Source organism: Lissotriton helveticus, chromosome 2_1, assembly GCF_964261635.1.
Source record: "Lissotriton helveticus chromosome 2_1, aLisHel1.1, whole genome shotgun sequence".
NCBI lineage: Eukaryota > Metazoa > Chordata > Amphibia > Caudata > Salamandridae > Lissotriton > Lissotriton helveticus.
The window spans coordinates 1939813293-1939840191 of NC_136059.1; the positions used below are offsets into that span (position 1 = coordinate 1939813293).

At 44.3% G+C, this 26899-nt stretch overlaps 1 protein-coding gene across 2 annotated transcripts in view; it reads left to right on the plus strand.

The window, feature by feature from the left end:
- GAB1 (GRB2 associated binding protein 1) overlaps positions 1–26899 on the plus strand; it is a 290545-nt gene that overhangs the window by 153403 nt on the left and 110243 nt on the right. The window lies entirely within an intron of this gene.

Consider the following 26899-nt stretch of genomic DNA (forward strand, 5'->3'; position numbering starts at 1 on the left):
ATCACCAAGTACATCAAGAATTAATTGATCAGGTATACAGTAGGTCGGTTCCGGACTTCTCCGTACATTGTAATTACAACACTCATGGCTATCCTCGTATCTACGTATACTGTTTGTGCCTCCCTGCTTTACCTACGGGATGTGGTCATTCTCTCATGGCTATGCCTTCCTACCCATTAGTCCTTACGCCTTACTTTCTTTGTTTCAGACCCCATTATTGCGATAGTGCCTCCCCCTCCCTCCCCCCAGCAACAATGTAAAATCTAAACCTTCGTAGTACGCTGCGTCCACTGCCACTCCCTTATGGACTAGTTTCTGGGTCCAACAGGTCCGGTGGGGGTTCACATATCTGTCCTCGATGTTCGTTCCATTTACCCCAGATCTTGGACCATTTCTTGGGGCAACCTCTATGTACATAAACGGCCCTTTCAGCCACCATAGCTGTGTCCATGTCCTTTTCCCATTGTGCACATGAGGGAACCACTCCAGAACCCCACTTTCTAGCGATATTGCGCTTCGCCAATGCTAGACCCAATGTAGCCCACGTTTGTAATCCCCGGTTCATATCAGTCGGCGACCACATATTTAACAAACAACATCTTGGTTCCCTGCGTAGTTCTACCCCGGCTGCCTCGGAGATTTCTGCTAGTATGTGGTCCCAGTATCTCTCTATCTTTGGACAGTCCCACAAGATGTGATAGAATGTGCCAGGGGAGCAACACCCACGCATGCAACTTGGGTCTTGGGCGCGGCCTATTCTATATAGAAGTGTACGAGAATAGTAAACTCTATGCACTACTTTCAATTGCACCAGTTTAAGCCTTGACGGTATGGAGGCCTCCCTGGCCGATGCTAGGGCATGTAGCCAGTCTTCGTCCTCGATGTCTCCCAGTTCTATCTCCCATTTGCTACGAAGTACTACTGTAGGATCCGGGAGATTGTTGATCAGTTTCTGGTAAGTAAGTGATATTGCTTTCTTGTCTATTTGGTCCATAAGGAGTCTGTCTTCTAGGGGGGACGATTCTGCAAGTGTCGTACCTGTCGGGATGGCGCTTTGTAGTGCATGTACGATTTACATATATCTATATTTCTCTGTGTCTGCCATTCCGTATTGCTCTTGAAGGGCGGGGAAAGGGACAACCGCCCCCCTTTTCCACAGGTCCCCTATCTTAGAAATGCCAATAAGGTCCCACTGGCGGAAGCCCTTAGTATTCGCTAGGGTACCGAGACGGCGCGTGTCCCAAAGGGGCGTGGCCAACGTGAGGACTCCGTCCCATCCCAGGGCCCTCTGCGCTGCATGCCATATTTTGACCGTGTGGGCTGTTGGGCCTGTCAGTGTGTGACGTCTTTTGTTGGAATATAGTGCCTTCAGTAGTTGTTCTGGGGGTAGGACAGCTCTGTCCAGGCGGAAGGCTGGGTCCTGTTGCGGGGCATGTAGCCATCGGTTTATTACCATCAACTGCGCTGCCCAATAGTATAGTTTCGTATGTGGTAGGGCGATACCTCCGTCATACCAAGAACGGGACAGTTTGGAGTGTGATATGCGAGGAGGTTTACCGTCCCACAGAAGTGTTGAGACCTCCGCGTCTATTGATTTGAAATATTTCAGTGGGACCGAGGACATTTCGAACATTTTTTATCATAGCCCGAGACTGATGAGGCTACAATCTGTCACTCAATTCAAGCAGGACGTGGGGGGAACCAGGGTCTTTACTGAAAGTAATCTGAGTCCATGGCACAGAAAATAGATGGTGCCTTCCTATTCATCTACCACACATAACTGCCTGCAATAACCTCTGGAAGAATGAAGCAGGAAGGAGGCAGGGACTGTCCCTGCACTTCATAGCAGCACCGGTCTCCCTCCATTCCTCCTTCTTCTCACAAGAGCCTAGTCCACTTCAAAGGATCTCAGAAATATTACTACAATGTACACCCCTGTCTGTTAGGCTCTCTCCTTACTCTATGCTATGTTGTATACCATCTACACATAGGAGATCCAAAATGGACCCCTGTCCCCTTATAATCACGCACAAGACTGACAACGTGCCCAGTGCAAACTCACTATATAATCATTACCCTCTGCATCCTACCAAAGACCCCTTACCATAGCTATCTATTGGCAGCAGGCCTAATATCAAGAGGCAGGAACCTAGTTTGTAGTGGAATTCCAATTTTGATAAAAAAGCTTACAGTTGTGAGATTGCATTAGAGACACTTGCTATATGGCAGAGGCCCTAATACCAGAGTTTAGAAACTGAAAAATTGTGAGTTTCCAGGGGTTAGAATATAGTGTTTTGTTTTGAGTTTTTTTCAACGTAAGGTGCAGTTACACGTGGACCATGGTGTTGTTAAAATCTCAAATGCCACAGAAGGTTTTTATATTTCATTTCAGATTTAGATGTTAGTATGGACGTTCCTTCTATTTTAGCGTGCTAATTTAGCTCAAAATTGAAACTTGACTTTGTGGTCGGAAACCTGTCTTATTGGGATACTGATGAATACATATTTGGAGAATTTTATATGAAACCTCTGGGTGGGTATTAAAGTTCTAGGTAGTGCATTTTTTTCTTTGATGTTTTCAATACTGCCCAACTATGAATTAGGAAGGGCATCATAGTTTTAGAAACCACTCTCGTTACTACCCAGAAGGAACATTACATTTTCAGATTTACTATCCTAGAGTTTGCCTTCCCACATTCTTCAATTCCACTAAAAGAGATCGCATATTTATTACTCATTCCTCAATAGTATTAGATTGCTATATGACTCCCTGTGTAAGTGTTAGTTCTACAGCTACTAAGAGTAACAGTTCCGAGTAACAGTTCCAGCATTCCCTATCAAAACCCAGTTTTTGTTCTAATAAAAAGATAGCTTTACACATCCTGGCATTTGGGCTGGCCACAGTGTAATGCAGATATATTAACATCTAGGTATCCAAAATAAGGAACGCCATTCCCCTCCAGCTCATGGAAGATGCACATATGTTAACTACAAACATGTTTTTAACAAACAATTAGCCTCCTAATTGGTTACAAATTAGTTTTAATGATGCATCCTGTCTACAGACACACAATACCTTTTTTGGAAGGTGAATGTCAGTGCTTCAAGTGGCCAATGAGTGGTATAAGGCAATGTGCTCCAATTGAGTGCCTCTTCTTATATATCCTTGTTTTTGGTTTTGTCAGGCCTCAAAAAGGCAAAACATCACCACTGCCAACACATTCCAGTCACCATAATATAAACTATTGGCAACTCTATTGTAATTGACTTAAGATAGAGCCGCCATCACCCCTTGAGCCTTTGAAATCTTGGGCACCCTAGAGCAATTGGAGCCAACGAACAGGGGAGGCTATCTTCATTGCACCACCTGTCAATTTTGTTGCAGATGAGTCAAAACCTTGAATGTGTAAAAGGCATTGAATTACAGTCACTTGTTCAGGTAAGACGAGAACCACAGTACGTGTCCTCCTGGATGAAGAACTCAAAAACTCCTGAACTTGCTTGACTCTATTGTGTTCCTTTTTTCTGGTTAGGTTTCCTGTTCAATTATTTTTGTGTTAAGCAAAAGTCATTTGTCCAATATGTGAGCAGCAGTGATATTTGTATCTGTCAACGTTTGCAAATTTTAAAGTTGAGGACCTTGTGCATGTGCCATGTCTACCAATGATAGTTCACACACTAATTGCTAATATTTGCAAATGTTAAACTTTTGCAAACATTACAAAACAAATCGAAGCACAACTCTGTGTGTATGAAGCCCATGGATGCCAGGTCCAGCTGCCACTCACACAATATACCCATACAGACTGGAATTTGTTGGATTCTAAAATTAAACCTACTCAGAAATTTCACATACCTCAAACAACGGTTCTTCACAAAGGAGGCGCAGGCTGCGGCTACACCCTTGCAGGCCCACATAATCAATCTGAGTAGCTAGCGAAGTCCCAGAAACCAACATAGTAAAGTTTGTAAACATTAGTCCTAGCAAACACCATAGTTTGCATCGCCAAAGCCCACTTCTAGCTAGCCCAAGTGACAAACTACCGCATATAGCTCACAAGTCCTGTTATGTACAAAAGACAAACTTTAATAGATGTTGAGAAACATAACACATCATAGACATAGTGTGGTCAAAGCCCACAGCCAAGGGAGCCCAGCACCCTACTCCATAGACATCAATAGCTGTGGTGTGTTTCAAAAACACATCTCACTGGAGTTGTACTTTACTCTTTTGTTACTTATATTTCACTTGCCTCTTGCCGGGTCTAATGTAGGTCTTTGATTAAAAAAAAAAGTACTATTTATCCAGTTCTCTCACACTCACACTCTCGCAACTCTCACAATGCTATATGATGTTCTCAAACATGTGATGAGAAAAATAATTAAACCATATGATATTTGACACAACTATTAGAAGTATCGTTTGCAGACCTTCAAATCAAGTTACATTTTCTGGAAAAAATATAGTTAGAGGGAAGTTTAAGTTGATGGACTTTTAATACAGGGTACAACCCAAATCTTCACAACATTGAAAATGTCATAGATGATGTTCTACTATAACCCCCATGCATGACATACACTTTCACTGTCAACCTAGTTCCTCGCCATGATGTAATCATTTCTCATTCAATATCAAAAATTGTGCAGCTTCATGAAAAACGTTCAGTAGTGTGCATTATGGTAGATAAACTTTTGGAAACAATTGACAGTTTGCTGGGATGACACAGAGGAAACCAGCATATGTTTTAAAATGACATAGAAGTGTGCCCTAAGATTTAATGGATGGGGTACAGGTATTCTAGTAAGAATAATTCCTAGATCACCCCCCCCCCCCAAACTAAAGTAAGACGGAAGTTAGCATATTCAATAGTAAATGTAGATCTTAACTCGTACTCCTGGCACCCTTGCTGAAATGTAGAAATGAGATGTGAATGAGAGACAGGGTAGGTTAATTTGTCAGTAGGAATAAGTAGGATTGTTTGACTAATTAGCTGATTCGAAATAGCAATTGTTTCATTATTTTGGAAGGCATTGCTATTTAGTTAGCGGGCAAGACGCTGAAGACATGGTTGTTCAGAATGTTCACATGGCACATGAGATATTATCTATGCTATACCATATTCAGAATATAAGTGTATTATAGTACTATGGGTACTGTATCAAGTTTTTTGTGACAGAAAAGTTTGATTCTATCCTTATGAATCATTATAGATCTAATGCCTGATTTTGATGATTGTGTTTTTCCTACCATTTTATGATGTTCCAGTGTAGGCAATCTCCTCTGGTGGCAAAAGCGTAGATGGATTTTTTCTTTCCAAGACCCTGATTATGAGTGGCAAAATGTCTCACAACGCGATAGCCCCAGGTGGCATTCTGCAATTCAAAATTCAGAATGTCTCCATGACCAGATTTCACATCTGCGAAACTTTCCCCCAATAATTCTGGCCTCTCTGATACTGGACCTCTTTGTGGACACCGTGATTGTGGGCAGCAGCACAGTCTGGTCCCAGCCCGACCTCTACAGGAAAAAGAGGCAAGCAGATATTGCGCTCCCTGGACAGGCTGAAGCCTGTCCTGATACCTTGGTTAAACTGCCCCCCCATCCCTTACTGCCATTTTAAAGCCTGTCTTCATACTACAGAATTTATATGATCTGTAGCAAACACTTTACAGCAGCTTACCATCGCTTTTTCTTTTTCCCTTAACTGATGAGTTCATACCTTCTCCGTCCTAAGACTGGCAATGTCCTTGGGAAAAGACCTTCAGCAGATGCAAGAAATGATTGCATGATGCAGGATATAATGTGCTGTAAAAAGCCAATGTGGCGGCCCTTAGTATTGCTGTACCATTGTTGGCTTAACCTTTATTATCCATCCTGATCTGTTTTCTGAACATTTAAAGGAGAAGCCTTTTTCCCCTTGCTTATCTGAGTAATTCATGTAGGATATTATTCCCAAGTATTATGACCTCAATCCCTGAGAAGAGAAAGACTTGTTCTCATAATGGTGGTGGGGGGGGAGGGGGGGGGGGATGTGGTGGTTGTTAACATCGTGTAAGTGCGCACGTTTTTGTGAACTCCTTAGCCTGATGCCCATACCACATGACCAAATTCCACAATGTAACTGTTCTTTAGTGAGTAGAGTCTGAAATCGTTTTCAGCCTGTTGAGCCACCAGTAGTGCTTATTGTGGCAGCCAATATAGTTTCTTATAGATCCTTTTTTAGGTCTCGCCTCAATGCGCATGCGCATTGAGCAGAGCGAGACTATAGCGACTTAAACAGACTTTACCCAACTGGGCGATTTGGTGCTGTGCCCGTGCGCTTTTAGGTCAATGCGCAAGCGCATTGACCTAAAATGCGCGTGCACATCATCAAATCGCCATCTGTTACCTCAGCCGCACTCCTCCCACACCTTTGAAGTGAAACTAAGGCCCCGGCTGCTTCAAACCCTCATCGCCGCTCTCCCCGCTCCGCCCCCTCCCCTGCCCGCCGTGTCGCATTTCTCCTCCCCCCCCCCCTCCCCACAGCAATGCCCTCCGTCTTGTTTCCTTTCTTGTTAGCATAGGCGGTCATCACGAGATAGACGTGTGTGGTGCCCAAATCACAATCCATTTTCTGACCGAACAGCAGCTGGCAGTAGAACTTCCTTCACTGGGCGAGACTTACACTCTTTGGAGAAGTGACTCATTTATTACCCCTTTGCCTCGACTCACATCTTTCCGTAAATGCATTTGCCATTGCTGTGATTGTAAAGCACACGCCATGTTATCATGTCGGCTCTATGTATTTTATTTCTTACTGAAATCGGGCATTTTTTGTGCTGGTTACCTACTTCCGTCGTTTGTCACTAGTTTTAGTAAGCACTCGTGTTTCCAAGCTCAGGCGGCCCTATACATTTTTTTTTTTTTATCCAATCGTGTTTTCAATCCCAGGACTCCGACAGCCCTGTCATTTCTTTTTATTTCTACGTAATGTGCCGTGCTGCTTATAGTGGCTTCACGAGCGCTCGTGTTTCCAAGCTCCGACGGCCCTGAAAATCTTTTTTTTAAAGTGCCACAGTATGTGTAAACAGAACCGCACTGATCTGCTAGAGGTTTTTTTTGTTGGATCGATTTCATCTCATTTTAGTTTAGTGTACCGTTGTTTTGTGGAATCCTTTTTGTGGGCAATGAACTCTGCCATGCGGGACCTGTGGCATGATTACTGATAGTAATTCCTCTTTGCGCATTCTGAGAGAAAAGGGCAGTTTATACCTCATGAACCCATGCTCTAAAGCTGCTGCAGCTGTAATTTCCTTCAATGTAAAAGTGAGGTTTGACCGCGAGAGGGAAGGGAAATGAACCGCCATTAATGCCAAAAAGCTGCACTCAGTAAATCCATCAAGACGAGTTTCTTCCAATCATTCTGTTATCGAACCGTCACATTATTATCTCAAAATAGTTTACCATTCCAGTCTTAGATTTCTATTTTGGAATCAACTCTTTTCATTAAATGAGAAGTCTATTTGAATGCACCGAGCTGTGAGCTGGACTACTCGTGTGCTGGTTGTGTTTATGCAAATTAAGTGCTTTTTAGCATAGGCGGTCGTCACGAGATAGGCGTGCGTGGTGCCCAAATCACAACCAATTTTCTGACTGAACAGCAGCTGGCAGTAGCACTTCCTTCACTGGGAGAGACTTACACTCTGTGGAGAAGTGACTCATTTATTACCCCCTTGCCTCGACTCAGATCTTTCCGTAAATGCATTTGCCATTGCTGTGATTGTAAAGCACACGCCATGTTATCATGTCGGCTCTATGTATTTTCTTTCTTACTGAAATCGGGCATTTTTTGTGCTGGTTACCTACTTCCGTCGTTTGTCACTAGTTTTAGTAAGCACATCCACCATGACATCCACCGCTACATCCACCACCACATCCACCATCACCTCCACATCCACCATGACACCACCGCCACATCCACCACCACATCCACATCCACCACCACATCCACCACATGCACCACCACCGCATCCACCACCGCATCCACCACCACATCCACCACCACATCCACCACCACATCCACCACCACATCCACCACCACATCCCCACACCCACCGCATCCACCACCACATCCACCGCATCCACCACCGCATCCACCACCGCATCCACCACCGCATCCACCACCGCATCCACCACCGCATCCACCACCACATCCACCACCACATCCACCACCACATCCACCACCACATCCAACACATCCACCACCACTTCCACCACCACCGCATCCACCACCACCACCACCACCACCGCATCCACCACCACGACATCCACCACCGCATCCACCACCACCACCACCCCATCCACCACCACCACCACCTCATCCACCACCGCATCCACCACCACCTCATCCACCACACCCACCACCATCACTTCCACCACCACATCCACCACCACATCTACCACATCCACCACCACCACATCCACCACCTCCACCACATCCACCACCTCCACCACATCCACCATCACCACCACATCCACCATCACCACCACATCCACCATCACCACCACATCCACCATCACCACCACATCCACCATCACCACCACATCCACCATCACCACCACATCCACCATCACCACCACATCCACCATCACCACCACATCCACCATCACCACCACATCCACCATCACCACCACATCCACCATCACCACCACATCCACCATCACCACCACATCCACCACCACCACCACATCCACCACCACCATATCCCCCAGATCCACCACATCTGTGTGTGTGTGTGTGTGTGTGTGTGTGTGTGTGTGTGTGTGTGTGTGTGTCTCTGTGTGTGTGTGTGTAGGTGCAAATGCAATGTTCTTGGATTTTCGTCACAATAAAATACACTGAACATAATCTTCACAAAAGTTATTTACAAACGTTTAAGCTATTGCCATTATAAATTACAATAAATTTTATTTAAGTAATAATTATTTACAAAATTAAAAACCATTGTTATTTGTAATATCAATACATCTAAGTCACGTAAATACAACACACATTGCATTACAAATGCCATAGGTGTCACATTTGCGAAAGTTAAAACTATTGACATTGTAACTGACTAAGCTATTAATTTTGCTATTTTCAAAACTAACACATAGATAAAGTGTCATTTACAATACCAATCGCTCAAACTTTCCTAATGCGAGACCTATTGCAATTCCAATGCTTGTTTAAAAACGTTTTCACAATAAAAATAAAAATGTGCGAATGATTAAAGTTACATTTTATGAGCAAATTAAAAAATCTTTGGAATAAATTAATCTATTTACTTTTGTCATATTACATCTATAAACCCACTCAGATAATGTTATTGTAATAAATCAACTGTATCAATTGTGCTCTATAGGCTTGTTTTCATATTATTAATTTTACTTGTCGATTCTTCTTTTATATACTGGTTTCTTATTTGTTGTGATACTCAAATCTAAATGTTCAATCCCACCACCATGATTTATCAAATTGTACATCAAAAATGGATTGTGCAGCATCAACTATTCTTCCATTTTATATAATCTCTCCTATTCTTTCATTTTATACACACTCCTCAAACATAAGTTTTTATTACTATCCTATCTTATTTGAGTGCTCTGCAATTCTGTTTGTTTTAATTCTTTCAAGAATTTTCTTTTCACTGCCATTTCATTCTCTACACGCGAAGAAAATGATTTTTACTTCAATTATCTTGAACATACGAGTCATTAACTTACACAGGTTTCATGTAAACTATGCCTGATATACATTATTGGTGCTCTCGCTAACCCTTATATACTATTTTACGTAGTTCCTGTGCCTCTTCCAAATGTTGACCGTTCTACAGCATGTGGGAGGGACTGCTAATATCTCTTTTGCACTTTGGGAACAGTTAAAATTGAGTCAATACATTTATTGCTAGATATTTAAAACCAAGTCTCTATATAAAATCCGCATTACAACTTAAACAAGCATTTACAATGCAATGGTTTCGCCTTTGGAAAAGTTAGAGCTATTGGCATTGTAAATGACAAAATTTGTATTTATGTGTTGGTTTTAAAAACAGATAAATAAATGGCATTGTCATTTACATTGCCATTAGCTAAATCTCTGTAACATAGGCATTCAAAAATGGTGTTTATCACGTTTTCCAAGTGCTGGAAGAAGGTAGTAGGACATGATTGTTTTCTGTATGTAACGAATGCAGGAGATATTAGAGAAACAATTGTTTGACAAACAGTGTGGTGATAAAACATACTTTTGAGATTTAAAATAGTCCCTCGTACATTGCAGAGTCATCTATGGGAGGCGGAATGAACTCCACGAGCCCTTGAAATCACCGTGATCTTTTCTGAAGTGGGGTTTGACGGGGAGTTTTACCTCCACTTTTTGAATTCCCTTATTCACAGGAATTGTCCAACTTATAAAGCCAATACAAAGGAAGCGTCAAGTTTCGGGTATTTTTTTTGGTGTCTTGTTTTCAAAAGCAAATAATATACCCTGGAAGTAAATGCAACACCCAAAGGAAGCAGCTGATACATCATTAAAATAACAGCAATGCTGAAGTGGTGCCGACCCTGACGTCATGGAACAAACACAGAAAAACTCCAGCATGTATTACTGTAACCTTGAACTTTCACTTTAACATGACGTAAAAAGTTTGGAGCTCTGAGTAGTCGACGTGCACTGCACAAAAAGACACATTGGAAAGCAGACTCATTTCCAATCTCAGCAGAGAGGCCAGTGACTGAATGGGCACAGGGCGTGGCAAACCGATCCCCTATTCCTCTACAGCAGGTCCTTCAAGAGCCGGGATGAGGCATGTGACTCACCAAGGGCCATGCAGCCCCTAAACATGAGACTACACACATAAAGGGACCGCACATCTATCAGACGATATAGCATAAATAATGCAGGTAGCCATCCTCCGAGGAGAATGGCCTCTCTGGCACAATTGACACATTTCGCTGTCGGAGGCGAGAGCAGGAGTCTGACGCTGGAAGCCAAGGAGCTGTTAAATATTTGATATTAACTGCACAATGCACGGTTCGAGGGCCAGCGAAGGGAGAGGGGAGGGCATTTACTCGCCAGCTCGCGCGAAAGAGCAATTTTACCAAATCCAGGCGAAAGGAGGGCGACGGCGCCTTAGACTAGCCACTGGTGCATTTTAGCTCTTGGGCTGGTACGAGGAAGGTTAAACAGCGCCAATCTTGGCCATACAACCCCCAACATATGGATGCAGCGCTAGACGAGCCGTATGACGTACAGCGCATGCATAACACCCTGAAGTACATCGCTTGAGGTATAGGAACGCAGGCTAAATTAAAATATGCCTATCGGGCAGCAACACTAAACCAGAGAAGAAGCAAGACAAGATAAGAACAAGCAGCTCCTGAAAGACACGGACAGCGGGAGGGGGGCAGGATACGACCACACGGGACCAGGAGACACGCAAACACGTAAAACAAACAGGGAGACGACATGAGACGGGGTAGAGGTACAAAGTGACAAGAAAATAAACAAAATGCTGCTTACCTGATCGCAAATACAAAGTACTTCCTGGCAACTTCAATCGCGCAGCCCACTCCTGCAAAGGACACTTCGAAAAAGACCAAAACATGCCGAGACCAAAAAAAAAAATAACATCCGCCCACCGCCGCAATGACGCACGAAAATGGGCGGGATGAGTACAAATCGTGGGAACGCCCACGAATCTGCTCGGGGAATGAGTGACGCTTCTCTGTTCCAATGGCTAGCCTCCATTTATGGAGCTAGCCAATGGGACAGAGAGGCGGAACGAAGCCCCATACTTGTTTACAAAAGTTTTCGCCTGCGCGATACTGCTTGCGCAGTAAACGCCAGGCGAAACCTAAAAATCATTCACACAAGTTAAAACAAAATATTTTCTCTGAAGTTCATTCATAGCAGCTAAAACAGAAGCAAATGGCCTGTTTCTAATTTGAAGTCCAAAACGGCAAAGGGCTTTGGCTAGAAACGTCGTGCATAGGATTAAAAAGTGGGCCAGGGTTTTTGTGTCTATAGAATCAAAAATGACAGGAATAATTGTATCTCTTGATTTCCACAACCATCAATCGTCTACCAAATCAAACACCCTGAAACGGTGTTGGAAATAATGTTTTTTCAGATATTCATGATTTGACAAATTGATGGAAAGCCTGAGATTGCAGTAGCTTTGAAGAAACAAACTATTGTGGGACCATCAATACAAGAGATGTTAGTCCTTTGGTGGCTAAAATGTAAGCTGTAATAGCGAATAATTTACTACTGTGTACCAGACGTGTGTTTATGTTGATCAGTGTATCTGGTACCTGCAGGAGTTTGCCTTTGAGGGACTTTTGGATAGCGTGATTTAATTTATTTTATTTTTTTAATTATTTATTGCATATTTCACAATTATACACAGCCAGTTGCCTACAACCCTCCGGCCGGCAGCATGTCTTCTTGAATATTTAAACACAGCTAAGAAACCAACAACCCATGGGTCAGGCAGCGATCAATGACCAAGAATTAAAAGATATCTTATATGCAAAAAGAAACTCAAAATATAACAAAAGCTCCATTAACAAAACCCAGTCAGCGTACGTCCGTACTGTGATGTCCAGTTGTACGTAAAGCATTGAAATGTTGATTGTGAATGAATATACGGTGGGTACATTGTCAATCCAGTATTTAGATACTAGACACGCATATCTCGTCTCCTAGTAATACTGAGTGGGAGGGAGGGACTTCAAAACACAGTCTCAATACTACCCCTGAGAGGGCACCATCAGATGTGCATTGAATGGATTAGGCTAAACAGTGTCCGCTTGCGTATTGTCTTCAGGGTCTGTGGGGTTTGTGTCTTCAGCGTCCAAGTTTTTGGCAAGTATATAAGTCGTGTAAAGTCCCCAGAACTTCTTAGGTCGACTCCTGGGAGACAGCAGTTCACTGAAATTATCAGTTTGCGTGCTGCAATATAGCATGTTGTGCGACCTCTGTGTGATTGTGGTTAACTGGCCTTTCGACCAGCACATTGCAACCCGCCGCTTTGCCATAAGAAGACCCATATCCACTAGCCTACACACTAATCTGGGCAATTGTTTGGTATACCCCAGAAGGGCCAGGATGGAGTCCGGGACCAACTCTGTATCTACTATTTTCCCCAACTCGATTCCCAATATGCGTACACCCCCGGATACTTCCACGCCAAATGGATAAAATCCACAGGTTGTGCTCTGCATCTAACTCAAGCCAGTCTCTCTAGTAACCCATACCTGTGCAATCTTTCTGGCGTGTAGTACACTCTATTAACATACTTGAAGTGAATCAGCCTGTGTCTACCGCGTAAGGAGACACGCTGAGTGCTAGTGCAACAATAAGTCCAAATGGCGTCATCTATATTCTGCTGCAAGTCTCGTTGCCAGGCAAGTCTGGCTTTAGTATACTGGTTCGCCCTGTGGGACATACCTAATTTATATATATCAGTGACCATGGTACGCGGCGACTTAACTCTGATTATGTAGGTCAGTTCTGGCACTACAGGGGGTTCTTGTAGCTCGACTCCTAGGATACCACACAATGCTCTCCTCACTCGATGAAATTGAAACCGTTGTAGCATGTTGCTAGATATCATCGTGTTCGCCACCTCTTCCCAGGATTTAACTGCACTATCTTGAAATGGTCAATATGTTCAACGATTGTAACGCCTGTATAACCCCTTTATCCCTGCACGGAGCCAACCATAGGGTTCAATCTATGGGCATGTCTAAGGAATAGACCAGTGCCCCCGCCTGTATTTGTAGTATGTTATGCCATGCATGCTGAGTTGAACTAAGTGAGTCTAGTATACCCGTCCTGCGAACTGTAGGCTCAAATATCATGGCCGGCAGGGGGAGGGGACCTGCGAAGAGAGTTTCCATACGAAGAAACTGAATATCAGGCGCACCATGCATCTAATAATAAGCTTGGGCGCCTTGCGCCGCTCTATAATACATATTTAAATCTGGCGCGCACAACCCCCCCAAGTAGTATGGCAAGGTAAGTATCCGCCAGTTCACCCTAGCTTGTTTACCCGCCCATGCCAATTTCATCAATAATAACTCTCTGAAAAAAAGAAAGGGGAAAAACAATAGGTATGTTAATGAAAAGGAACAGAAATCACGGCAGAACCACCATCTTCATGATAGAGATTCTACCAAGTAGAGACAATGGCAATCTAATCCAGGTTTCTACGTCATCCTCCAGCCTACTGACCGCGGTACTGTAGTTTTCTCTGAACACAATCTGAGTCTGTGTGTAGACGGATGCCGAGATATCGTATCGCGTCAGTCGTCCATTGTAGCGGGTAGTCCGGTTCGAAAGGTAGCATGGCTGGGGTGATCGGAAATATTTTGGACTTAGACCAGTTAACACGTAGACCTTACAGCGCCCCAAAGTGCACCACCTCCCTAAGTACGGAGGAGAGATTGCTTTCCGGCTCACTGACGCATAATGTCATCGGCGTATGTGGACACTATGATCCTATAATTTGGAAAGCAGACGCCTCTATGGCTATGATACTCACGTAATGCACACGGCAGCAGTTCAGCCACCAAGGCATATAAGATAGGGGACAGCGGGCAACCCTGCCTCGTGCCTCTGGATACCGTGAAAGAATCCATCACTAAGTCACCTATTTTGATTCGCGCTGAGGGAGAATTATAAAGTATCCCAATCAGTTGGAGAAAGACTGTGCCCTATCCCATCCTAGTTAGAACCTGTTGCATGAAGGGCCATTCAACAGTCGAAGGCCTTCTCCATATCAAGGAAGACCGCGACAGCCTTCGAGTCTGGGTTGGTATGTTGGATAGTGCCAAACACCATGCGAAGATTATATGTGAGGTTCCTGTCCCGAATAAACCCTGCCTGTTCCGGAGCCACCAATACTGACGCCAACGGTGCTAGCTGGTTAGCGAGTATCTTTGCGAACAACTTGTTGTCAAAATTAAGCAGGGAGAGCATACGAAAGGACCCGCATACGTCTAATGGTTTGCCAGGTTTTGGAATGGCTACGATTATCGCCTCTCTCATCGTTGGTGGCAGCGTGATTTAATTTAAAACATTATCTAAAGATGACAGCGCTTTGGGCTAGAACCTTTTTCCTGTCATGTAAATTCTAGGCGGATTTGCTTACCGTGGCAGTAGGAAGAGTGATCTGTTGAGGTTGCACTTAGTTTTGCTTAGCCAAGTGTTAAATTGCCCCCAAAATGCCCCCAGAACATAAATATTGGTAGTAATGTCTCATCACGTATAAGAATGATGTTCAGTATCAACTTGCAAGGTTTATGGATAGTGTCTGAAATGTGTACTTTAGGGGAGAAACCTTGCTTTCCAAGGATCTGAGGAGCGCATTATCCTTTGACTTGAAGCACACAACAAGATATCTATAGATTACGGTCTTTTATAGATTTTAAACATGCAGTTTTCATATCATACATGTTTGAAGTTTGACTTGCCCTGGTTGGTTTCTAACTTATTGACATCAATGCTCACTGTAAAGCAAAAATGTCTTTGGAAATAATTTGGATCAACTTTCAGAATAGATTTGTATTTAAAATCAGTTTTCTATACTTAAACATTAGGAATATTCTTTCCTAGTGGTAATTATGGATTGCTTCACCAACTTACTGTCAAGCTTTCTTTGTAAATTCAGAACTCTTCACCTATTGAAGCATTTCCTTCTAATAGGATTTCATGATATAGATTCCCCTTACACATAAAGTAACAGTCATTAGTAGTTTAATGATATGAGCCATGCTCTAATATCTCTTGGTCCAGTTTGGAAGTGTATTATTAGGGGTATCCCTTGAATACGCCAGCAAGATGTAACACTCCGTCAAAGGGACCTCAGACCTACGAGGGCTATTCCAAGGGTTGATGAGGACAAACTTGCCGTAAGCTGTGCAAGACCTGTGCCTTTTAAATTTGTCATCACCTGTTTTGTATATTCAATGTAAAATGAAAAGATGTTTATTAACCCATGAAAAAAAGTTTAAATAAATCATGGAAGTCTGAAAGTGTAATATTCATTTCCTTATCAGCTAATCTATGCGCTGCATTGTTCCTCTACCCTCCAAATATATTCTCTTTTCCATCTGCTACTTTAGTAGGCTAATTTTGCGACACATGTACTCTTGTACATTCCACATCTTGCCATATCCTCTTTAATGCAGCAGACATGATATGTGAAAACTTGTATTTATAAAATTCTTTTAGCCCTTCGCCAATGGTTTTTCACTGTTTACCTGTCTTATGAACGATAGGCTGTGTCTTCGATTCCCATTTGAAATAGCTGGATCCAAATCACATGGTCAATTATTTTGGTATCTTACAAGGTAATCAGTTTATACAGTGGTTTCGAAAGGATGCTCATTTTGTAACCATTCTTCGACTTTTAAACACGGTTGTTTTGACACATAAAAAAGTTATGCAAATGCCAAGCTGTTCTCTCATATCATTCTCATAATTAGCCAATAGTGATAGGGGAACTATGGTAACAAGTGTAATGTAATAACTTATTTCTCATGATTCATTATTTGGGCGTAATGTAGAAAATACCTGTATGTATTTGATAAATACTTGCAGGATGTTATTAAATTATACGGTTATCATTAAATTGTTACACAGTGTTGAAAGGGGCTAATGGAAAGAGTTTGAATCAAGTTTGTTGTTAGTGCAGTTTTCTGGAAATGGGTCGATGCAAAGCAACACAATCTGATTATTTTTATGGTAAATATCGAATGCCAAAATATTCACAATTAATCTGGCAAAACCAAACCCAGAACATTTTGGTATATTCAAATCACCCTTGTGTAAGTGTTCAAACAACGACTTTGGACTTGTGGTCTATGAAGGATAAAATAAGTGTCATAGAAACCAGCAGACATGGGAATCAGTTGGACTGTATGGTACCCAAGGTCGACAGACACCTATAACCGTTTACAATCTTTTGCAGAAATTAAGATACTGAAAACATAAACAAACCTATTGTTGACGTTTTCGTTTTCTGCCTTAAATTTAGTTTTGCTGGGGCATTGTTGACTGCATTTTCGTTTTCACCCGTTGACTGCACTGAACGTTCCGCGCCAGTGAGGAACGTTCTAAGAAACGGGTGGGGCCGCGTCGGCCAACGGACGTGCGCAGCACTACTGAGGTAGTGCTCGCGATGGCCGTTGGCCGACAGCAGCAGCCAATGGGTTAAATAAGGATGAGTGTTGACAACGTTCGGAAGAAGTAATTTTGCATCAATTCTTGAAGTAGCAAGTGTCGCTTTCTTGATCAAAAGCAAAACCTTGGCAGTGCTAATTTAGTACAGACATGAATAGCTTAGACATTCAATGTGGTGGGAGGAGGGAGGACAGTAAAGGGATTTTCCCATTGTTGTAAAGAAATGTTATTTTACAATGATACACTCTCCATGAATACTTGACTGCATGAGTCATTCAGTCCATTTATTCCTTGTATCTCGTCCAATAAAAAGAAAGACCTTGACATCCTTTCTATTGAAATAAAATAACTTTGAACAGAAATGCCATTAATCACAGCGACATAAAAAGGTTTTGGAAAAGTCTGGTGTCTTTCTAAGTAAAAATTTCTGGTTCTATAATGCACAATATTTAGGTATTGTAAATAGTTTTCCATCTACAAATTCTTAAAAATGGACTTGGGTTGCCTCAAGAACATGTTATGACATTTACGGTATATCGTGGCAGTGCTCTAAAAGTTAAGGGCTTTTAATGGACTGCCAGCATGTCTCACATGTTCCATGGAGATGCTTGCGTGCTATGAATACTCGCCTTCCATTGCTTTTCATGTAATAAGAGGCTACTTGGGTGCAAACACTGGTCAAATGAGGTGTGAAATGTGGCACCAATTGCCATCTCACCTGTCACCCTATGATCAGTTGTTTGTCCTCCAGCTAGGACTGAACTTGACCGTTTGTTACTGGGATGAAGGGGCCTTTTGGAAGGGCCTGTGGTATGCTTCCAAGGTTAAGATGCATAGTTGTTGCCTGCTGCTAAATCTCCAACGACAAAATAGGGGCCATTGTCAAATGTGCCATTACAGACACTTCGAGTAGTGATCTGTAGCCCTTACACCAAGCAAGACACTGTGGCTGCATAATGCCAATGGAACAAAACAAGGCGGGGTTGAGACGGCGTGACAAAGTGCAGTTCACACTTCTTGCCACTGTCTGATGACTGGAGGAAGAGCTGGACTAATAACTGACATGCCAATGTTGAACTGCCGCTCAGTCACTTGGTTTTGCTGCAGTTCCGGTCTCTCAGCATTCAAAGAGTGATTATCTCAAGGTATGGCTAGGAATCCGATGGATTATTTTTATTAGCTTCCCAAGTTGCCTACTTAGACATTCTGGTGCTTCAGCAGAATTGTCAGGTTTGTGAAGGAAAGGGATCTACGTTCAGATTTTGTTGTTGTTGTTTTAAGCTTTTATTTGTTTTTAGCTTAACATTGCTTTTTTTAAAAAAAAAATCTGGAAATACCAGTTGAATTTTATCACATTATCTAGACTGGTGTGTGCAGGGTAATATCTCTGAGGTGCAATGTCCAGTCTGTTCACCTTTACCATGAAGTGAGGTGTCTTAGCACTGAGGAAACTAGAAAATGTAGACATGGAGCATGTAACAAAGCTATTTGATGCATTCAGGGAGGTGATACAGAATTTTTCTTCATAATGCCATCTCGGTCCTTTAACCTCTTCCTTAGAATTTCACAGTTCTCGCCCAACAGCACAACCTAATTTTGCTTAGCAGCGGAAGATGGCACCACAGTGTATTACGGCAAGTCGTCTGGTGCTCATATATCTCCGTCCTGTACCATCAACCAGCCATTGTTCTTTTAGACCGCAGCAACCTCTTGTGAATCCTACTTGGTGTTTCTGGACGTCTGGGACCATACACTCCCAACACAATGTGTCTGTTTCTGTGACACTTTTCTTTCCTGTGACTCATCACATTCTTTAGTGTGTTTATATTGTTAGTATCTTGGTCTCTCATCTAAAGTTAGTAAGTAGAAGGCATCCCAGGTTTTCTGTGACCCCGTGGAGACATCACATCCTTCATGGTCTGACAGAGGCTTTGTCAATCTAGGCAGAAGCATAGTACTTGGTCTGCGCCAACTAGGCCAAGCCCATTCAAAGTGGGAATGTTATTTGGATTATCCCTCTCTGATGTGCTAGGCAGTATTGCTTGCTCTCAGACCATGAATGTGTTTTATATACATTCCTCCTTCAAGAATAGTGTCCCACAAGTAAAGTACCCAGACTTCTTGATGCTGAAGAGCGCATGCCTGGTTCCTGTGTTTATCTTCAAATGCTCCGCCCTACAACAGAATTGCAAAGTGGTTTAGAGTACTTTTATTGAAATGATCTCTGTATGTGTACCATTGTTAACTAAACTCTGGTTGTGTGTCCTGTGTAAGGTGCACTCTAAACGCAGAAACTGCTTCTTAATTTATGCCTCATGTCCCCAAGAGGCACATAACTCTCTTAGTTTAGGGACATGTGAACATGTGAGACATGATTGTGATTTGATGTACTGAAACAAACTCAAGGATACATTTTGCTAATTTCTTCTGCATGATTGTAGATCCTTTAAGTTTGGTCAGACCTTACAGCGTATCTCAGAATTGGGGAAACGAAAGCAGCACTGAATGAATTGTAATAGACTGTGTTGTAAAATGTGAGACGGACACATCATAACAGTGTACAAGTGTCAAAATGTCCTGATTAGCTCTGATTGCTTTTGTGTGTGAATTTGTTACTTTTTTAGTGTTTTGCCGCATGACCTGGATTGGTCCATGTTGGTCTTCAAGCAAGTGAAGGTGTGAGTCAGCTTCAGTGAAAGAACAGTCAGGCTATGGATACACACCCATTTCCCTGGAACTTACTTGGAAACATCGCCTATTGGGCACATAACAAACCTGTCCGACAATGTTAGGCATTTGATTCATTGTTGTGATTCCTGGCAAACTTTGCACCAAGCTCCCACACACAAGAAATCCTTACTATTATTTTCAAGGCTTTATTTTAAGTCAATTTTAGAGATTAATTAAAACAAATGTAACAAAATATTCACAGAAGTCAATATTATTGTAGAGAGTGCAAAAGTGCAGAATGTAAAAAATTATGAAAATGGACAACATATTACGCAGTACATCATAAAGGATTTCTTACATGCCTAATCTTACTTAGCATGAAAGGTTTGCTATTATGAGAGTTCAGTATTTTAGTATAATTATCACACATGAATACCTGAACTTCATCCATTTTCCAGTTCAAGACCTGTCTCTGAGACTAGGCCGAATTGCTATGAGACTATGGCCTTGACGCAGTTACAAAAGGAACTGGGGCACTCTGTTGTTTGTCTTGAAACGAATCAAAGTCTTCCTCTCTGTCCCTGAGAGGGCTGTGAATAATTATTTTATATCACCCAAACCCTTTATTTTGAGACACTCTTGTGACCCATGATGTCGGGTATGAGAAATAACTTGACATATTATGCATTTCCCTAAGCACCTACTGTTTAAACAATAGATGAATAAATGAACTTTAAGTATGCTATCACAATGTGCAGTAAAATAAATACTCGTTGTTACATGATTAGGCACTTAAATGCATCAGTCATTGCATCATCGCCGCCACCGATGACATCGGGGCCCTGCTGGACACCGGAGAAACCACGGCCCTCATCCTCCTGGACCTGTCATCCGCCTTCGACACGGTCTGCCACCGCACACTACAAACACGCCTCCACGACGCCGGGACCCAAACGAAAAACAACAAGTGATGGACTGAATGTGGATCAATGTCACACACTCCCCCAGTCAAAAGATCTGGGCCCAAATCCATCGTTTTTTTGCACTCCACACCACCCTGGGTCAGATAATGGCTTTATGCAAATCAGCTCTGACCCTGTTGCCCCATGGGAACAGTCCAGTCCGAACTACAACAGCCATATCTTTCCCAGACCGGAATCAAGCATCCGAGGACCGGACCGGTTTCGAGGTAACACCTCTCTTCAGCCCGGCTAGCTTGACTCCAAGTGGTGTGGAGTGCCTGGGACCCACGTCTGGGCATCCCCAGCGCACTTAGGGCGGCAATTGCAAAAAACAACAAGTGATGGACTGAATGTGGATCAATGTCACACACTCCCCCAGTCAAAAGATCTGGGCCCAAATCCATCGTTTTTTTGCACTCCACACCACCCTGGGTCAGATAATGGCTTTATGCAAATCAGCTCTGACCCTGTTGCCCCATGGGAACAGTCCAGTCCGAACTACAACAGCCATATCTTTCCCAGACCGGAATCAAGCATCCGAGGACCGGACCGGTTTCGAGGTAACACCTCTCTTCAGCCCGGCTAGCTTGACTCCAAGTGGTGTGGAGTGCCTGGGACCCACGTCTGGGCATCCCCAGCGCACTTAGGGCGGCAATTGCAAAAAACAACAAGTGATGGACTGAATGTGGATCAATGTCACACACTCCCCCAGTCAAAAGATCTGGGCCCAAATCCATCGTTTTTTTGCACTCCACACCACCCTGGGTCAGATAATGGCTTTATGCAAATCAGCTCTGACCCTGTTGCCCCATGGGAACAGTCCAGTCCGAACTACAACAGCCATATCTTTCCCAGACCGGAATCAAGCATCCGAGGACCGGACCGGTTTCGAGGTAACACCTCTCTTCAGCCCGGCTAGCTTGACTCCAAGTGGTGTGGAGTGCCTGGGACCCACGTCTGGGCATCCCCAGCGCACTTAGGGCGGCAATTGCAAAAAACAACAAGTGATGGACTGAATGTGGATCAATGTCACACACTCCCCCAGTCAAAAGATCTGGGCCCAAATCCATCGTTTTTTTGCACTCCACACCACCCTGGGTCAGATAATGGCTTTATGCAAATCAGCTCTGACCCTGTTGCCCCATGGGAACAGTCCAGTCCGAACTACAACAGCCATATCTTTCCCAGACCGGAATCAAGCATCCGAGGACCGGACCGGTTTCGAGGTAACACCTCTCTTCAGCCCGGCTAGCTTGACTCCAAGTGGTGTGGAGTGCCTGGGACCCACGTCTGGGCATCCCCAGCGCACTTAGGGCGGCAATTGCAAAAAACAACAAGTGATGGACTGAATGTGGATCAATGTCACACACTCCCCCAGTCAAAAGATCTGGGCCCAAATCCATCGTTTTTTTGCACTCCACACCACCCTGGGTCAGATAATGGCTTTATGCAAATCAGCTCTGACCCTGTTGCCCCATGGGAACAGTCCAGTCCGAACTACAACAGCCATATCTTTCCCAGACCGGAATCAAGCATCCACACCACTTGGAGTCAAGCTAGCCGGGCTGAAGAGAGGTGTTACCTCGAAACCGGTCCGGTCCTCGGATGCTTGATTCTGTTCTGGGAAGGACATGGCTTTTGTAGTTCGGACTGGACTGTTCCCATGGGGCAACAGGGTCAGAGCTGATTTGCATAAAGCCATTGTCTAACCCAGGGTGGTGTGGAGTGCAAAAAAACGATGGATTTGGGCCCAGATCTTTTGACTGGGGGAGTGTGTGACATTGATCCACATTCAGTCCATCACTTGTTGTTTTTGCAAGGGACCCAAACGAAGGCCCTGGACTGGACCACCTCCTTCCTCTCCGGCAGAACACAGAGTGTCCTCCTTCCCCCCTTCTGCTCCAAAGCCACCGAGATCATCAGCGGTGTACCCCAGGACTCATCCCTCAGCACAATGCTGTTCAATATCAACATGGCACTGCTCGCCCACGTCGCCTGACTGCACGACCTCAACATTATCTCTTATGACGATGACACCCAGCTGATCTTCTCCCTCACCAAGGACCCCCACACTGCCAAAACCAATCTCCACGAAGGAATGAAGGCCATCGCCGAATGGATGAGGAACAGCCGACTGATGCTGATCTCTGACAAGATGGAGGTCCTCTTCCTTTGAACTATCCGTTCGGCCTGGGATGACCCCCTATGACCGACCGCACTAGGATCAGCACCAACGCCCACTGACCACTGAAGCACGCAACCTATGGGTCATCCTCGACTCCACCGTCTCCATGACTAAGCCGGTCAACGCTGTCTCTTCCTCCTACTTCAACACCCTCTGCATGCTCTGCAAGATCTACAAATGGATCCCCATTGAAACGAGAAGAAGGTCACCCTGGCCCTTGTCAGCAGCAGGCTGGACTACGGAAACGCCCTCTACGCAGGAGCCTCGGCCAATCTCCTGAAGGGGCTTCAACGCATCCAGAACTTCTCTGCACGCCTGATGAGGTAACGGGTTTTTAGGAACCCGTTTGGTGCCAGGGGATAACACCCGAAGACCTCTGAGTTCTCCCTTGTTCCGGACCACAGAAACACTGAGTCTTCTAGTCGAGTCAGAGATCAAGTTTTATTGGCAGCTACCAAGTAACAGGTGTCCTAGAAGCACGACAAACACGGGTCATGTGTTCTCAGGAGACTGTTCGATTTTACAGAACCAGCCTTCTCCTTATATACAAAAATAATAGCTGCAAGCAACAATTCTTGAGTTTATGATATGGCTATACACATATTTCTACAATAATACAAAAGAGCGAAGTCATGTAGGCAAGCCCGTATTTTAGATGTCCAATTCGTGATAGATTACCCAGCCAAGCCCGGAACTTCCATCAGATATCGGTGAAGCCCCAATAAAGGAAGGCACCTCCTAGTCCTAAAACTGGCCATAAACAGAGAACGCGGACAGGCGTGTGTGTAGAAAACATGATCTGGATGTAGTGAATGGTTTGGGGCATGTTGTGCATTGATGCTATCGCATTAGGCCACTGGGCGAGGAGCTGCCTAAACAGGTTTGGCTGGAGGCAAGGGAGTCAGTTGGGACAAGTCAGGGGGGAGTCAGGGAAGGTGGACGTGTCCTTTTAGATCAAGCTCGACCTTTAATTGACTTATCATGAGGGCAAGACACAAGATGGATACCGTTTACAAAATGGAGTCTGAGGGGTCGGGACGGAAACTACGATTCAGGGGTGTTAGCATGTCTCGATCATGACGCAAATGCATAGGAATGATGTCCTAATCATTATCGGTTCGTCGACACCAAATTCGTCATGGTACGTTGATGTTTCGGGACACGGGTATCGGACCTCGATACCGGGACAACGGTAGGGTCCAGAATTTCAGAACCACAGACCCTCCTTTTGCCCTCATATAAGGCAATAATTCATGTTAATCCGAGTCTAAGCCTGTATGAAGGAATTCGTGGAGATGCTGCTGTGGCATCATTCTGTTGCTCAGTTCGTCCCTTGACACAGGCTTCCGTACACATGAGGTAGCACAGAGGCCACATAATGCAGGAGCGCACTGTACACACAGGCAGAACATAAACAGAAGTGCTAAGATCATCCCAATGAAGATCAGTGTTTTCCATCCCCAGGTAGCGATCAGTTCCCAGAACCACCCTAGTAAGGACCAGTCCCCTTTTTCTACGTGAAGGGAACCAGATATCTCGTGTAACTTAGAGATGGCCTGGTACACTGTTGGTGCGTTATCAGGGATGAAAATGCAACAACTGGATTGGATCACTCTACACACACCACTACGATCGGCGAGTATGATATCTAGGGCAACTCGGTTCTGAAGGGTCATAAGTCGATCCGACTGAAGTTCGGTCGTCAAATTGCCAAGGGCTCCGGCCGTTGTAATCACGGCGGATTCAACTATCCTTGATAACTGGCGAATATTCCTGCTGTTCACCATAGGCCCCCAAAATGGCAGAAAACCCTTTGCGAAGTCAGCGAATTCCTGACCCGCGGTGTCGTCTTTACTCACGACACCTCTAGCTGTCCTTGTCCAATGGTAATCTGCTCTGGCCGTGTAGGTGGGAGGCAGCAGAAATGAGATAAAGCATGTACCTGAGAAGTCAGGGGGCAACCAGGTGTAGGCTTGGTCATGGCAGACGAAATACGTGCCTTTGGCTGCTAATAGTATAGGGGAAGTTCGGGAAGCGAACACATATGTTTCCGTGCATATACTCTTTCCTAATTGTGCTTTGGGATCCCTGCCGATACCCTGTAAACATAAGTGACCTCGGTTGGGTACTATCCAAACTGGGCGGGATTTCTTTGCTGTCTGGCTCTTACTCGGGTAAACCCCATATTTAGTTACGTTCCAACGAGTGTACGGAGTGAGTTCATCTTTGGGAATCGTTAGATATGTGTCGAACTCTCTACTCATATTTCTTATCCCTGCTACTAGTGCCTTGTTACTGGAATCACTCTCAGTAGAACGGGTCGGGTATGGTTCTAGGGCGAATAGGAACATGGTCTGGAAAGCCCACAGAGAACCATAATAACTGAAAGGCAGGATGAAGTATGGGATACCCTTATCAGTCGTGTGCGGCATGAGTCCGCATACCCAACAGTTCGATGTGTTCATTATGGACTGGTGTTGGTGTAGAAGTTGAATGAATGAGTTATTTACAAATTCGAGTCTTCTGGCAGACTCGTGTTCAGGTAGAGGGTGAAAGGAGTGTGTGGAGAGAGTGAGAGGAGGAGTTGGCCGAGTGTCATTTGAGAACAAGGAAACTTGAAAGACGAATAGAGTATAACCAGTCAAGAACATTGCTATGCTACACAACATAAAAATACATATTATCAAAAAACTTCTTTTGGCCAGTATCGGGCATAATTGTCTTTCAAAGTCCGTGAGTCTGGCAGGTCTCTTTACCCTAGGAAACTCCATCCTCTACTTGCTGCCCGCGGTGGTAGGTTGGTTCTGCCAGGGAGTGCGCTCTGTTCAGTCCGGGGTAACTCCCTTGGACCAACCAGAACCGTTGACCTAAACGTCCCCAGTTGCACTCCCCAGACTTCAACCGCGACCCTAGCAGCAGAACCGGATGGCGGTTCGAAAATCAAAAATGAGCAAGTTTCCTGAGAGTGAGAGAGCTGAAAAATCAAAAATAGTTCTTGGGGGAAGGGAAATCACATTAGTTTTGCTTTTTATTAGTCTCTTTGTTTAGACCTTAAATTGTACCGTCGTTTTCCTGGTACGGTGTGGTCTTCAAACAATGTCTCAGGTTCTGTAGTGTCCAACTGCATAGACGGTGGCACAAGTCCTTGTAGAATATGATCACTCTCCTTTTCGGTACCAGTTTCTTTTAAACGTGCATCGCTGAAAGGGATGAAGCGAGGTATGGATTCTGTCTCGGAGTCGGCAATTCCTTCGTTGACCCACCGGTCGTATGGAAGGGGCAGAGGGACCCGTCTACAATGGGTCCCGTGCACCCAGTTCTTTTTGCCTTCCACCCGAACAGCTGATCTCGTGGAAAGAAGTACCAGGTACGGTCCGGTCCACCTCGGCTGTCCGTTGTTTGTGCGCTGGAAATTCCGCACCAAGACCCACGTGCCGGGTTTGATGGAGTGACCTGGATCGTCAGAGGCTGGCGGAGAGGAACTGTGAACCTGTTGGTGTAAAACACGCAATTTAGTTGTCAATTCGCACAAATAGTCAAGCAGTACGGGGTGCTCTATTTCGCTGAGTTTCTTTGGCCTTGGCACGCCCCAGACGTTGGCTGGGCGGCCAAACACTATCTCATGGGGGCTAAGTCCTAACCTGGAATGGACTGTCATTCTGGTTGACAAGAGTGCTAGGGGCAAGGCGTCAGGCCATTTAAGACCTGTACAGGCTTGGATCTTGGCTAATTTGAGCTTTAAAGTGCCATTGTAGCACTCTACTAATCCAGCTGATTGGGGGTGATTCGCAGAGTGAAACTTTTGTTGTATGCCTAAACACTCACACACTCTCTTCATCACGCGTCCTACGAATTCACTTCCATTATCA